The 17,200-nt window shown below is 35.1% G+C and overlaps 1 long non-coding RNA gene across 1 annotated transcript in view; it reads left to right on the top strand.

The window, feature by feature from the left end:
- The window catches only part of LOC142225539 (uncharacterized), an 801,202-nt gene that overhangs the window by 352,654 nt on the left and 431,348 nt on the right, over window positions 1-17,200 (top strand). The window lies entirely within an intron of this gene.

Here is a 17,200-nt window from a genome sequence, read left to right as displayed (position 1 = left end):
TGCTTAAAGAAAGTTTAATTTTAATGTATGAAAATTTTCATAATAGTAAAACGGTTTGTTGTTCCTTTAATTATTTAATTTCTCTGTACTGTGGAATGATTGATTTAAAAATAGTTTAATCGTCGACATTTTAAAGAGACTGTTAACCAATTTTTATTATCGGGTTTCCTACAAAATAAGCAAGTAAAACAAAATAATACTGACTTTTTAACTTGGTAGGGGTATATAAATCTTATGGTGTTGTAAAAATGAACTAAACTACAATGTTATAGATGAACTAAAATTTAAGAGAATTATAAACTAGGCAAGTTGAAAAAAATCTTAAGGGCTAAATCATGGTCAATATTACTACAGTTTAGTTCATTTTGCAATGGAAAAGGGTTCACTGTTTTTTCAGTGTACCATGCATATCTTAACCCCCGCAGAAGAATTCACATTCTATAATGCCGAGTTATGTCACATATGTGACAAAAGTCTACAAGATGATAGGGTGCGGGACCATTGCCATATTACGGGGATATACAGGGGTCCGGCGCACAATCGTTGCAATTTAAATTATAAAGTTCCCAAATTTATACCAATTTTTTTATACCCTCCATCATAGGATGGGGGTATATTAACTTTGTCATTCCGTTTGTAACACATCGAAATATTGCTCTAAGACCCCATAAAGTATATATATTCTGGGTCGTGGTGAAATTCTGAGTCGATCTAAGCATGTCCGTCCGTCCGTCCGTCCGTCCGTCTGTTGAAATCACGCTAACTTCCGAACGAAACAAGCTATCGACTTGAAACTTGGCACAAGTAGTTGTTATCGATGTAGGTCGGATGGTATTGAAAATGGGCCATATCGGTCCACTTTTACGTATAGCCCCCATATAAAGGGGCCCTCAGATTTGGCTTGTAGAGCCTCTAACAGAAGCATATTTCATCCGATCCGGCTGAAATTTGGTATATGGTGTTGGTATATAGTCTCCAACAACCATGCGAAAATTGGTCCATATCGGTCCACTTTTACGTGTAGCCCCCATATAAACGGACCCCCAAATTTGGCTTGCGATTGCTCTAAGAGAAGCAAATTTCATCCGATCCGGCTGAAATTTGGTACATGGTGTTGGTATATGGTCTCTAACAACCATACGAAAATTGGGCCATATCGGTCCACTTTTACGTATAGCCCCCATATAAACGGACCCCCCAAATTTGGCTTGCGATTGCTCTAAGAGAAGCAAATTTCATCCGATCCGGCTGAAATTTGGTACATGCTGTTAGTATATGGTCTCTACTAACCATGCAAAAATTGGTCCACATCGGTCCATAATTATATATAGCCCCCATATAAACCAATCCCCAGATTTGGCTTGCGGAGCCTAAAAGAGAAGCAAATTTCATCCGATCCGGCTGAAATTTGGTACATGGTGTTGGTATATGGTATCTACCAACCATGCAAAAATTGGTCCACATCGGTCCATAATTATATATAGCCCCCATATAAACCGATCCCCAGATTTGGCTTGCGGAGCCTAAAAGAGAAGCGAATTTCATCCGATCCGGCTGAAATTTGGTACATGATGTTGGTATATGGTATCTACCAACCATGCAAAAATTGGTCCATATCGGTCCTTAATTATATATAGCCCCATATAAACCGATCCCCAGATTTTGCTTGTGGAGCCTCTAAGAGAAGCATATTTCATCCGATCCGGCTGAAATTTGGTACATGGTGTTGGTATATGGTCTCTAACAACCGTGCAAAAATTGCTTCATATCGGTCCATAATTATATATAGCGCCCATATAAACCGATCCCTAGATTTGGGTTGTGGAGCCTCTAAGATAAGCATATTTCATCCGATCCGGTTGAAATTTGGTACATAATGTTGGTATATGGTCTCTAACAACCATGCAAAAATTGCTCGACATCGGTCCATAATTATATATAGCCCCCATATAAACCGATCTCCAGATTTGGCTTTCAAAGCCTCAAAGAGAAGCAAATTGCATCCGATCCGACTGAAATTTGGTACATGGAATTTGTATATGGTCTCTAACAACCATGCAAAAATTGGTCCACATCGGTTCATAATTATATAAAGCGCTTATATAAACCGATCCTCAGATTTGGGTTGCGGAGCCTCAAAGAGAAGCAAATTTCATCCGATCCGCCTGAAATTTGGTACATGATATTGGTATATGGTCTCTAACAACCATGCAAAAATTGGTCCACATCGGTTCATAATTATATATAGCCCCCATATAAAACGATCCCCAGATTTGGCTTGCGAAGTCTCCAAGAGAAGCAAATTCCATCCAATCCGGTTGTAATTTGGAACATGGTGTTAGTATATGATCTTTAACAACCGTGCCAGAATTGGTCCATATCGGTCCATAATTATATATAGCCCCCATATAAAACGTTCTCCAGATTTGACCTCCGGAGCCTCTTGGAGGAGCAAAATTCATCCGATCCGGTTCAAATTAGGAACGTGGTGTTAGTATATGGTCGCTAACAACCATACCAAAATTGGTCCAATCACACAAAAATTTGTCCATATCGGTCCATAATCATGGTTGCCACTAGAGCCAAAAATAATCTACCAAATTTTTTTTCTATAGAAAATTTTGTCAAAATTGTATTTCTAAAGAAAATTTTGTTCAAATTTTATTCGGTTCATAATCATGGTTGCCACTCGAGCCAAAAATAATCTACCAAGATTTTATTTCTATAGAATATGTTGTCAAAAGTTTATTTCTATAGAAAATTTTGTTAAAATTTTATTTCTGTAGAAATTTTTGTCAAAATTTTCTTTCTATAGAAAATTTAGTCAAAATTTTTATTTCTGTAGAAAATTTTGTCAAAATTTTATGTCTACTTTGTCAAACTGAATTATATACGTATTGGATCGATCTTTTTATACCCACCACCATAGGATGGGGGGTATATTAACTTTGTCATTCCGTTTGTAACACATCGAAATATTGCTCTAAGACCCCATAAAGTATATATATTCTGGGTCGTGGTGAAATTCTGAGTCGATCTAAGCATGTCCGTCCGTCCGTCTGTTGAAATCACGCTAACTTCCGAACGAAACAAGCTATCGACTTGAAACTTGGCACAAGTAGTTGTTATCGATGTAGGTCGGATGGTATTGAAAATTGAAATGATATTGGTATATGGTCTCTAACAACCATGCAAAAATTGGTCCACATCGGTTCATAATTATATATAGCCCCCATATAAAACGATCCCCAGATTTGGCTTGCGAAGTCTCCAAGAGAAGCAAATTCCATCCAATCCGGTTGTAATTTGGAACATGGTGTTAGTATATGATCTTTAACAACCGTGCCAGAATTGGTCCATATCGGTCCATAATTATATATAGCCCCCATATAAAACGTTCTCCAGATTTGACCTCCGGAGCCTCTTGGAGGAGCAAAATTCATCCGATCCGGTTCAAATTAGGAACGTGGTGTTAGTATATGGTCGCTAACAACCATACCAAAATTGGTCCAATCACACAAAAATTTGTCCATATCGGTCCATAATCATGGTTGCCACTAGAGCCAAAAATAATCTACCAAATTTTTTTTCTATAGAAAATTTTGTCAAAATTGTATTTCTAAAGAAAATTTTGTTCAAATTTTATTCGGTTCATAATCATGGTTGCCACTCGAGCCAAAAATAATCTACCAAGATTTTATTTCTATAGAATATGTTGTCAAAAGTTTATTTCTATAGAAAATTTTGTTAAAATTTTATTTCTGTAGAAATTTTTGTCAAAATTTTCTTTCTATAGAAAATTTAGTCAAAATTTTTATTTCTGTAGAAAATTTTGTCAAAATTTTATGTCTACTTTGTCAAACTGAATTATATACGTATTGGATCGATCTTTTTATACCCACCACCATAGGATGGGGGGTATATTAACTTTGTCATTCCGTTTGTAACACATCGAAATATTGCTCTAAGACCCCATAAAGTATATATATTCTGGGTCGTGGTGAAATTCTGAGTCGATCTAAGCATGTCCGTCCGTCCGTCTGTTGAAATCACGCTAACTTCCGAACGAAACAAGCTATCGACTTGAAACTTGGCACAAGTAGTTGTTATCGATGTAGGTCGGATGGTATTGAAAATGGGCCATATCGGTCCACTTTCACGTATAGCCCCCATATAAAGGGGCCCTCAGATTTGGCTTGTAGAGCCTCTAACAGAAGCATATTTCATCCGATCCGGCTGAAATTTGGTATATGGTGTTGGTATATAGTCTCCAACAACCATGCGAAAATTGGTCCATATCGGTCCACTTTTACGTGTAGCCCCAATATAAACGGACCCCCAAATTTGGCTTGCGATTGCTCTAAGAGAAGCAAATTTCATCCGATCCGGCTGAAATTTGGTACATGGTGTTGGTATATGGTCTCTAACAACCATACGAAAATTGGGCCATATCGGTCCACTTTTACGTATAGCCCCCATATAAACGGACCCCCCAAATTTGGCTTGCGATTGCTCTAAGAGAAGCAAAATTCATCCGATCCGGCTGAAATTTGGTACATGCTGTTAGTATATGGTCTCTAACAACCATACGAAAATTGGGCCATATCGGTCCACTTTTACGTATAGCCCCCATATAAACGGACCCCCCAAATTTGGCTTGCGATTGCTCTAAGAGAAGCAAAATTCATCCGATCCGGCTGAAATTTGGTACATGCTGTTAGTATATGGTCTCTACTAACCATGCAAAAATTGGTCCACATCGGTCCATAATTATATATAGCCCCCATATAAACCAATCCCCAGATTTGGCTTGCGGAGCCTAAAAGAGAAGCAAATTTCATCCGATCCGGCTGAAATTTGGTACATGGTGTTGGTATATGGTATCTACCAACCATGCAAAAATTTGTCCACATCGGTCCATAATTATATATAGCCCCCATATAAACCGATCCCCAGATTTGGCTTGCGGAGCCTAAAAGAGAAGCGAATTTCATCCGATCCGGCTGAAATTTGGTACATGATGTTGGTATATGGTATCTACCAACCATGCAAAAATTGGTCCATATCGGTCCTTAATTATATATAGCCCCATATAAACCGATCCCCAGATTTTGCTTGTGGAGCCTCTAAGAGAAGCATATTTCATCCGATCCGGCTGAAATTTGGTACATGGTGTTGGTATATGGTCTCTAACAACCGTGCAAAAATTGCTTCATATCGGTCCATAATTATATATAGCGCCCATATAAACCGATCCCTAGATTTGGGTTGTGGAGCCTCTAAGATAAGCATATTTCATCCGATCCGGTTGAAATTTGGTACATAATGTTGGTATATGGTCTCTAACAACCATGCAAAAATTGCTCGACATCGGTCCATAATTATATATAGCCCCCATATAAACCGATCTCCAGATTTGGCTTTCAAAGCCTCAAAGAGAAGCAAATTGCATCCGATCCGACTGAAATTTGGTACATGGAATTTGTATATGGTCTCTAACAACCATGCAAAAATTGGTCCACATCGGTTCATAATTATATAAAGCGCTTATATAAACCGATCCTCAGATTTGGGTTGCGGAGCCTCAAAGAGAAGCAAATTTCATCCGATCCGCCTGAAATTTGGTACATGATATTGGTATATGGTCTCTAACAACCATGCAAAAATTGGTCCACATCGGTTCATAATTATATATAGCCCCCATATAAAACGATCCCCAGATTTGGCTTGCGAAGTCTCCAAGAGAAGCAAATTCCATCCAATCCGGTTGTAATTTGGAACATGGTGTTAGTATATGATCTTTAACAACCGTGCCAGAATTGGTCCATATCGGTCCATAATTATATATAGCCCCCATATAAAACGTTCTCCAGATTTGACCTCCGGAGCCTCTTGGAGGAGCAAAATTCATCCGATCCGGTTCAAATTAGGAACGTGGTGTTAGTATATGGTCGCTAACAACCATACCAAAATTGGTCCAATCACACAAAAATTGGTCCATATCGGTCCATAATCATGGTTGCCACTAGAGCCAAAAATAATCTACCAAATTTTTTTTCTATAGAAAATTTTGTCAAAATTGTATTTCTAAAGAAAATTTTGTTCAAATTTTATTCGGTTCATAATCATGGTTGCCACTCGAACCAAAAATAATCTACCAAGATTTTATTTCTATAGAAAATTTTGTCAAAAGTTTATTTCTATAGAAAATTTTGTTAAAATTTTATTTCTGTGGAAATTTTTGTCAAAATTTTCTTTCTATAGAAAATTTTGTCATACAATTTAGAAGATGGTGTTAGGAGGTTTAAGATGCCTTGCCATCGGCAAGCGTTACCGCAACTTAAGTAATTCGATTGTGGATGGCAGTGTTTAGAAGAAGTTTCTACGCAATCCATGATGGAGGGTACATAAGCTTCGGCCTGGCCGAACTTACGGCCGTATATACTTGTTTTTCATAATTTCTCATCCTATGATTGTCATTTATTTGTGAAAGATCTCCTCAAATACATTCCAGGAGAAACTAAAGTAATACCTTTAAATAAAGAGTTATACATTTCTGTTTCTCATAGAGTTAAAATTCAAAGGGATGTCCATTTGGAATATAGATTTTTGGATTCCCTTAGATTCATGCAATCCAGTTTGGACGCACGAGTTACAAATCTTTCCGATGAGAAGATGACTACAGTCAAATCTTATTTTGCCAATGACGACGAATTTAGATTAATGCGCAAATTCCTTTGACAAGCTGGAGGAAACCAAGCTTCCAGCGATTGAGGACATCAATAGCAGGCTAAATAATCAACATTCTAGTGTTACTGATTATAAGCATGCGACAGACGTGTCGGAAAAATTTCAATGTAAAACACTCCGTGATTATATGGAATTATATTTAAAAACAGATGTTCTACTTTTAACAGATGTCTTTGAAAACTTCCGTTGATTGTGCAAGCCTGTGCACGGGTTGGACCCATGTCAATATTTTACTGCCCCAGGCCTATCATATGACCATGCTCAAGTTAATAACAGCAAATGGGTTTAACTTGGATGGGTTAACGAATGTTGATATGTTTAATTTTATAAAGAGGGGGATTCGAGGGGGAATTAGCCAATGTAGTAAAAGGTATCATAAAGCAAATAATAAGTACACACAAAAAAATTTTTTTCTGATTCAATCACGAAATTAATTGATCCAATTAATTTTTAATTGAAATGTCTTCAATCACAGAAATGATAGTATCAATTAAAAAATTAATTGAAGGTCAATTAAAAAGTTAATTGATCCAATTAAAAAATTAATTGATACTATTATTTTTGTGATTGATTTTTGTTTTAATTAAAGAATTTGTTGAATCGATTAAATTTTTAATTGAATATTTTTTAAAACTCAATTAAAATTTTAATTGGAAACATTTTCGTGAGATTTTTTTGTGTGTATATGAAACACTTTAACCCAACCATCCCATCCACATACCTTATGTACTTTGATGTAAAAAATTTATATAGATGGGCAATGCAACAATATATTCCTTATGGTAATTTTAAGTGGGTTGATGAACAAAACATTATTTTTGACCCTGAGGAAATAAAAAAATTTAAACATGATTCCGCAGAAGGTTACATATAAGATGTTTCCCTCTCCTGTCCACCTAACCTCCATGACAAGTTTAATGACTTTCCCATGGCTTCTGAAAATAAGAAGATAGGTGGATCTAAGCATAATAAGCTAGTGTGTGATCTTACTCCAAAAGATAGGTATACGATGCACTACCTAACCTCAAAACAATGTTTGGAGCAAGGATATATCTTAAACAGGGTACATAGAGTTCTCTCCTTTAACCAAAAGCCATTATTAAAGGACAAATTTTTTCAAACTTCTTAACAATGCAGTTTATAGAAAAACCATGGAAAATGTTGAGAAGAGAAAAGATATTCGTTTCGTTACCGAATGGGAGACAACGAATAGAAATAGACTAGGGGCGCGAGCTTTAATAGCAAAACCAAATTTCGATAGTATTACGCAGTTTTCGGATGAATTTTGATCTATTCAAATGAATAAAACCTCATGCTGCTATGATAAACCAATATACCTAGGATTTTGTATATAGGAGTTAGCAAAGTGGAAAATGTACGATTTTCACTACAACTATATGAAAGCAAAGTTTGGTGAAAGGTTATCTTTAAATTACATGGATACGGGCTTGGTCCAAAAATGTATTCCTATACTCTAGATGATGGTGAAGAAGTAAAAAAAGCCAAAGGTGTTAAGAAATGCATAATTAGGGAGTAGAGCATAAGTAATTATAGAAATTGTTTATTTAGTCAGTTGAATGTAAGGAATCATATACTAAATTTCAAATCAAAACTACACAATATATACACTAATATTTTAAACAAAGTAACTCTAAGCCCCATACATACTAAGCGGAAAATTAAAGAAGATAACATTAATACAATTGCCTGGGGTCACCATGAAATTTACTCAAAATGAAATGAAATTTTTAATGATTTTACATGTGAAATGGATGTAGACTTAAATATTTCGTTTGATTGTGATACTGATATATATATATATATATATATATATATATATATATATATATATATATATATATATATATATATTTATATATATATATATATATATATATATATATATATATATATATATATATATATATATAAATATATATAGATATATATATATATATATATATATATATATATATATATATATATATATATATATATATATATATATATATATATATATATATATATATATATATATATATATATATATATATATATATATATATATATATATATATATATATATATATATATATATATATATATATATATATCTATATATATATATATATATATATATATATATAGATATATATATATATATATATATATATATATATATATATATATATATATATATATATATATATATATATATATATATATATATATATATATATATATATTCTTGATCAGTGAGAAATTCTAAGACGATATAACGATGTCCGTCTGTCTGTCTGTTGTAATCACGCTACAGTCTTCAAAAATGAAGCAATCGTGCTGACATTTTGCACAAACTCGTCTTTTGTCTGCAGGCAGGTCAAGTTCGAAGATGTGCTATATCGGTCCAGGTTTTGATATAGTCCCCATATAAACCGACCTCCCGATTTGGGGTCTTGGGCTTATAGAAATCGTAGTTTTTATCCAATTTGCCTGAAATTTGAAATCTAGAGGTATTTTATGACCATAAAGAGGTGTGCCAAAAATGGTGAGTATCGGTCCATGTTTTGGTATAGCCCCCATATAGACCGATCTCCCGATTTTACTTCTTGGGCCGCAGTTTTTATTCAATTTACCTGAAATTGGAAATCTAGAGGTATTGTAGGACCACAAATACGTGTGCCAAAAATTGTGAGTATCGGTCCATATTTTGGTATAGCCACCATATAGACCGATCTCCCGATTTTACTTCTTGGGCTTATAGAAACCGCAGTTTTTATTCAATTTACCAGAAATTGGAAATCTAGAGGTATTATAGGACCACAAATACGTGTGCCAAAAAATGTGAGTGTCGGTCCATGTTTTGGTATGGTCCCCATATAAAACGACCTCCCGATTTGGGTTCTTGGGCTTATAGAAACCGTAGTTTTTATCCAACTTGTCTGAAATTGGAAATCTAGAGGTATTTTGGGACCATAAAGAGGTGTGCCGAAAACGGTGAGTATCGGTCCATATTTTAGTATAGCCCCCATAAGAACGATCTCCCGATTTAACTCCTTGGGTTTCTAGAAACCGTAGTTTTTATCTGATTTGCCTGAAATTGTAAATATTGTGGTATTTTAGGCTCACAAAAACGTGTATCGGATTAAGTTTTTATCGGTCCATTTGGTAATGCCTCCATATCGACCGACTTCACTTCTTGTGGGTGTAGAAGGCGCACTGATCATGAAAATTGCTTGAAACTCAATGTAAAATTTCCAGATTTTACTTCTACAGATTTAAGATTTCAAATCAAGACGTTATTTTATAATTTTCATGCACACTCTAAAACTCAAACAAAAATGGTTCTTATAAATCCAGAATCTGATATAGTCCTCATAAGTCAAATCTTTAAATTTATCTTCGGGAAGTGTCCCCAAGTCCTCAAGCCCTCCTGAAATTTCAAAGGAAACCCTAATATTTGGTTCATGGTGGTGGGTATTTAAGATTCGGCCCGGCCGAACTTAGTGCTGTATATACTTTTTATAATACATAACCTATTTATACCCTAAGCCACATAGTGGTCAGGGTATAATAAGTTTGATCGGCCAAAAAATGTGCCTACAAGAAATATTGATTTTAGACCCCATAAAATATATACCGATCGACTCAGAATCACCTCCTGAGTCGATCTAGCGCTTGGTGTGTGTCCGTCCGTCCGTCCGTCTGTCCATGTATTTGTTGTTCACAGGATTCCGGTCGCAATTATTAACCGATTTTGGTGAAATTTGGTACAGGGAGTTTTTTGGGCACAAGGACGAACGCTATTGAATTTGGAAATCGGATCAAATTTAGATATAGCTCCCATATATATGTATCGCCCGATTTCGACAAATGGGGTCACGTTGCGCGTTTTTTCAAACGGATCGTCCCCAAATTTGGCAAAAGGTAATCTTTTCCATCGCCCTTCAAGTCTGCAAAATTTCATCCAAATCGGTTCAGATTTAGATATAGCTCTCATATATATGTATCGCCCGATTTTCCCAAATTTGGCCACAAAACCATTATTTATCAACCGATCTTACTCAAAGTTGGCTAAATATAATCTTCTATAGCACTAACTATATGTGCAAAAAATCATCGAAATCGGTTCATATTTAGCTATAGCTCCCATATATATGTACCGCCCGATTTTTCTAAATTTGGCCATAAAACCCTTATTTATCAACCGATCTTACCCAAATTTTGCTAAATGTAGTCTTCTATAGCACTAACTATATGTGCAAAAAATTATCGAAATCGGTTCAGATTTAGATATAGCTCCCATATATATGTATAGCCCGATTTTCCCAAATTTGGCCATAGAACCCTTATTTATTAACCGATCTTACTAAAAGTTGGCTAGACCCAGTCCTCTATAGTACTAACTATATGTGCAAAATTTCATCGAAATCGGTTCAGATGTAAATATAGCTCCCATATATGTATCACCCGATTTTGAAAAATTCGCCCCTAATAACCTTATGTTTGACCATACAGGCCTCATTTCTTAACCGATCTTACTCAAATCTTGCACAAGGTAACCTTTTGTGGTATTAAGCAAACCCGCAAAATATTATGCAAATTGGTTCAGATTTAGATATAGCTTCCATATATATGCATCGCTCCATTTTCCCAAATTTGGCCATAGTACTTTTATATATTAACCAATGTTACTCAAATTTCCAATTTTGATGTACTAGCCGATCGTACTAATACGTACTTGTAGCTCTTACATAAGAATATTGCTCGATTTTTAAAAATTTGTATTTATTACCCACACTAATTTAACGATTTTCTCTTTTTTAATAATGGGCTCAATATTAGTGGCATACTAACTCCGTAGGCGTAATATCAACACAGCCAGTGTTGCTAGAAGTAGGGGAAATTCCCTATATGTAGCGTTTTTCTAATATTTAGCGTCTTGTAGGGACGTAGGGCCACAATGTAGGACGTTTTCACTCAACACAATTTGTAATAATTTTTACATTTTGGTGGCTCTAGAGGAGGAAATTAGAAGCCGGCAAAGCTTGATCTTTAACAATGTGTGGTAAACTTTTTTCCAGTAGAGAATTTTGTCAACATTTTATTTCTATAGAACATTTTGTCAAAATTGTATTTCTATAGAATTTTTTTTTCAAAATACTATTTCTATAAAAAATTTTCTCAAAATTTTATCTCTGTGGAATTTTTTCTCAAAATTTTATTTCTATAGAATTTATTGTCAAAATTTTATTTCTATAGAAACATTTCTCACAAAAATTTGTTTATAGAAACATTTTCCAAAATTTTATTTTTATAGAGATTTAACACAAAAGATTACTTATTTGGGTAGAATTCTACCAACTGTGGCAACCGTGGTGGTAATACAGATTTATATTCTAAGTTTTATACATTGCATATTCATGTTTTAAGATAATAAAGTACTTAGAACCATTTTTGTTTTGTAAAATTTTTTTAAATTTAACGAAAAATATAGTAGGGAAAATTGTTTGGGAATGTATGGGAAAGTAGGGAACTTTTTATACCCTTCATCATAGGATGGGGTATATTAACTTTGTCATTCCGTTTGTAACACATCGAAATATTGCTCTAAGACCCCATAAAGTATATATATTCTGGGTCGTGGTGAAATTGTGAGTCGATCTAAGCAAGTCCGTCCGTCCGTCCGTCCGTCCGTCCGTCTGTAGAAATCACGCTAACTTCCGAACGAAACAAGCTATCGACTTGAAACTTGGCACAAGTAGTTGTTATCGGTGTAGGTCGGATGGTATTGAAAATGGGCCATATCGGTCCACTTTTACGTATAGCCCCCATATAAAGGGACCCTCAGATTTGGCTTGTGGAGCCTCTAACAGAAGCATATTTTATCCGATCCGGCTGAAATTTGGTATATGGTGTTGGTATATGGTCTCTAACAACCATGCAAAAATTGGCCAGATCGGTCCATAATTATATATAGCCCCCATATAAACCGATCCCCAGATTTGGCTTGCGGAGCCTCAAAGAGAAGCAAATTTCATCCGATGCGGCTGAAATTTGGTACATGATGTTGGTATATGGTCTCTAACAACCACGCAAAAATTGGTCCACATCGGCCCATAATTATATATAGACCCCATATAAACCGATCTCCAGATTTGGCTTGCGAAGCCTCAAAGAGAAGCAAATTGCGTCCGATCCGGCTGAAATTTGGTACATGATGTTGGTATATGGTCTCTAATAACCATGCAAAAATTGGTCCACATCGGTCCATAATTATATATAGACCCCATATAAACCGATCTCCAGATTTGGCTTGCGAAGCCTCAAAGAGAAGCAAATTGCATCCGATCCGGCTGAAATTTGGTACATGATGTTGGTATATGGTCTCTAACAACCGTGCAAAAATTGGTCCACATCGGTCCATAATTATATATAGCGCCCATATAAACCGATCCCCAGATTTGGGTTGCGGAGCCTCAAAGAGAAGCAAATTTCATCCGATCCGCCTGAAATTTGGTACATGATATTGATATATGGTCTCTAATAACCATGCAAAAATTGGTCCACATCGGTTCATAATTATATATAGCCCCCATATAAGCCGATCCCCAGATTTGGCTTGCGAAGTCTCCAAGAGAAGCAAATTTCATCCAATCCGGTTGTAATTTTGAACATGGTGTTAGTATATGATCTTTAACAACCGTGCCAGTTCATATCGGTCCATAATTATATATAGCCCCCATATAAAACGTTCTCCAGATTTGACCTCCGGAGCCTCTTGGAGGAGCAAAATTCATCCGATCCGGTTCAAATTAGGAACGTGGTGTTAGTATATGGTCGCTAACAACCATACCAAAATTGGTCCAATCACACAAAAATTGGTCCATATCGGTTCATAATCATGGTTGCCACTAGAGCCAAAAATAATCTACCAAAATTTTATTTATATAGAAAATTTTGTCAAAATTTTATTTCTATAGAAAATTTTGTCAAAATTTTATTTCTAAAGAAAATTTTGTCAAAATTTTATTTCTATAGAAAATTTTGTTCAAATTTTATTCGGTTCATAATCATGGTTGCCACTCGAGCCAAAAATAATCTACCAAGATTTTATTTCTATAGAATATGTTGTCAAAAGTTTATTTCTATAGAAAATTTTGTTAAAATTTTATTTCTGTAGAAATTTTTGTCAAAATTTTCTTTCTATAGAAAATTTAGTCAAAATTTTTATTTCTGTAGAAAATTTTGTCAAAATTTTATGTCTACTTTGTCAAACTGAATTATATACGTATTGGATCGATCTTTTTATACCCACCACCATAGGATGGGGGGTATATTAACTTTGTCATTCCGTTTGTAACACATCGAAATATTGCTCTAAGACCCCATAAAGTATATATATTCTGGGTCGTGGTGAAATTCTGAGTCGATCTGAGCATGTCCGTCCGTCCGTCCGTCCCTCCGTCCGTCTGTTGAAATCACGCTAACTTCCGAACGAAACAAGCTATCGACTTGAAACTTGGCACAAGTAGTTGTTATTGATGTAGGTCGGATGGTATTGCAAATGGGCCATATCGGTCCACTTTTACGTATAGCCCCCATATAAACGGACCCCAAAATTTGGCTTGCGAGGCCTCTAAGAGAAGCAAATTTCATCCGATCCGGCTGAAATTTGGTACATGGTGTTAGTATATGGTCTCTAACAACCATGCAAAAATTGGTCCACATCGGTCCATAATTATATATAGCCCCCATATAAACCGATCCCCCGATTTGGCTTGCGAGGCCTCTAAGAGAAGCAAATTTCATCCGATCCGGCTGAAATTTGGTACATGGTGTTAGTATATGGTCTCTAACAACCATGCAAAAATTGGTCCACATCGGTCCATAATTATATATAGCCCCCATATAAACCGATCCCCCGATTTGGCTTGCGAGGCCCCTAAGAGAAGCAAATTTCTTCCGATCCTGCTGAAATTTGGTACATGGTGTCAGTATATGGTCTCTAAGAACCATGCAAAAATTGGTCCACATCGGTCCTTAATTATATATAGCCCCCATATAAACCGATCCCCCGATTTGGCTTGCGAGGCTTCTAAGAGAAGCAAATTTCATCCGATCCGACTGAAATTTGGAACATGGTGTTGGTACATGGTCTCGAACAACCATGCAAAAATTGGTCCATATCGGTCCATAATTATATATAGCCCCCATATAAACCAATCCCCCGATTTGGCTTGCGAGGCCTCTAAGAGAAGCAAATTTCATCCGATCCGGCTGAAATTTGGTACGTGATGTTAGTATATGGTCTCTTACAACCATGCAAAAATTGGTCCACATCGGTTCATAATTATATATAGCCCCCATATAAACCGATCACCAGATTTGACCTCCGGAACCTCTTGGAAGACCAAAATTCATCTTATTCAGTTGAAATTTGGTACGTGGTGTTAATATATGGCCTCAAACTCCCATGCAAAAATTGGTCGATATCGGTCCATAATTATATATAGGCCCCATATAAACCGATCCGCAGATTTGACCTCCAGAGCCCCTTGGAAGAGCAAAATTCTTCCCATTCGGTTGAAATTTGGTACGTGATGTTAGTATATGGTATCCAACAACCATGCAGGAATAAGAAGTTTTAAGATACCACAACCCAAGTAATTCGATTGTGGATGACAGTCTTTCGTAGAAGTTTCTACGCAATCCATGGTGGTGGGTACATAAGATTCGGCCTGGCCGAACTTGCGGCCGTATATACTTGTTTTTATTTAATGTAAAAAATAAATATTTAATTTCAGAGTAACCCCAAATGAATTTTGATAACTTTTTAACCTCAGCGTACAATGTAATAGAGAATTGGTAAGTTTTATATTAAAACTTTGGCTTTCTTTTAACAAGAATATTTATTGTATTATGTCCTTCACATCGTTAACAACACAATTTTATGAGTTAATATATTACTTAATTCATTATTTCTCTAATTGTTTCAGGTACAAACTTTATGAGGTACGTTTATCTAAGAAAAGTTGAATTCCTTACACCATTTAATAAAATGCCCTCCAATATGGTAAGTTATAAGCTAATTTAAAAAGCTAAACAATTATATTTTATTACATGTTAATTTTTAACAATTTTCTATTTTCAGCAAGATGTGTGAAAAATATACTTACGATGAATAAAAACTAAGGGAAAGTCAAAATGTCCAAAAAGCGAGTTAAAATAAACTACTTTCTTGTTACACTTGGTCATAATTTTCATTCACAAAAACATTGTATTAAGAACTTTCATCATAAGTTTTTATAATAAAGTACTTTTGCTTAAAGAAAGTTTAATTTTATTGTATGAAAATATGGTTTGTTTGAAAGTATGGTTTGTTCTTATGTCAAAAAGTCATTGATGATTCAGTCAGTTGAAATATAAATTGAAAATTTTGTTTATGGTTGATATTTAAATTGGAGTTCATAATGTGAGTTCTATGACATGGTAAGTTAAGGTAAGTTTTATGACGTGAGTTTTCGTGATCAAGTTTTCAAATTATAAAGCATTTGCTGTATGATTCTAGTGAAATTTTGTCCCCAGGCAATTGTTTATAACAAAAACGTGAAAAATTCAGTATGGGCTCTATTTGTAAGTTGTATCTGATAACAGTCATTCCCTTTCGTCGTTTTGTTTTGTTGTTGAAATCCAAGGCAAGGAAAATTCAAAGTTTAATGGCGAGAACGAACGTGTGCGAGTTTTTAAATGACCTTCCATTAGCCCTAAGGTTTTTTAAGAAAATTATATTAATCGGTAACAAATCTCATTTAGAATGAAAATTGTATCTTCTTTGCTGGTAAACAACAGAACCCCTGTGGTAAACAGCAGAACCAAATGCTGTTTTGTTGTTGTAATCCAAGGCAAGAAAAATTCAGTGTTTTATGGCGAGAACGAACAGTTTTCAAATTGTCCACCATTTGCTCTAGGATTCTAGTGAATTTTTTCCAATTGTAAATAATAATTGGCCGTCGTGTATTTTCTTGGAACCGTGGTTAGTGGTCTCCCTTATTATTAAAATAATCGAAATAAAGCATTCAATTCATGATGATCTATAAAATACTTTTATACTTATATTGTTGTGGTTTAAAAAAAAACAAGTATATACGGCCGTAAGTTCGGCCAGGCCGAAGCTTATGTACCCTCCATCATGGATTGCGTAGAAACTTCATCTAAACAATGCCATCCACAATCGAATTACTTAAGTTGCGGTAACGCTTGCCGATGGCAAGGTATCTTAAAACCTCCTAACACCATCTTCTAAATTGTATGTAAGTCCATACGTGGTATATATTAAATCAAAAAAGATCGATCAAATACGTATATAATTCAGTTTGACAAAGTAGACATAAAATTTTGACAAAATTTTCTACAGAAATAAAATTTTAACAAAATTTTCTATAGAAAT

The sequence above is a fragment of the Haematobia irritans genome, chromosome 2 (assembly GCF_050003625.1).
Source record: "Haematobia irritans isolate KBUSLIRL chromosome 2, ASM5000362v1, whole genome shotgun sequence".
Lineage (NCBI taxonomy): Eukaryota > Metazoa > Arthropoda > Insecta > Diptera > Muscidae > Haematobia > Haematobia irritans.
Note: the sequence above shows the minus strand (reverse complement) of the source record. Positions and strands in the feature narration are given on the sequence as shown.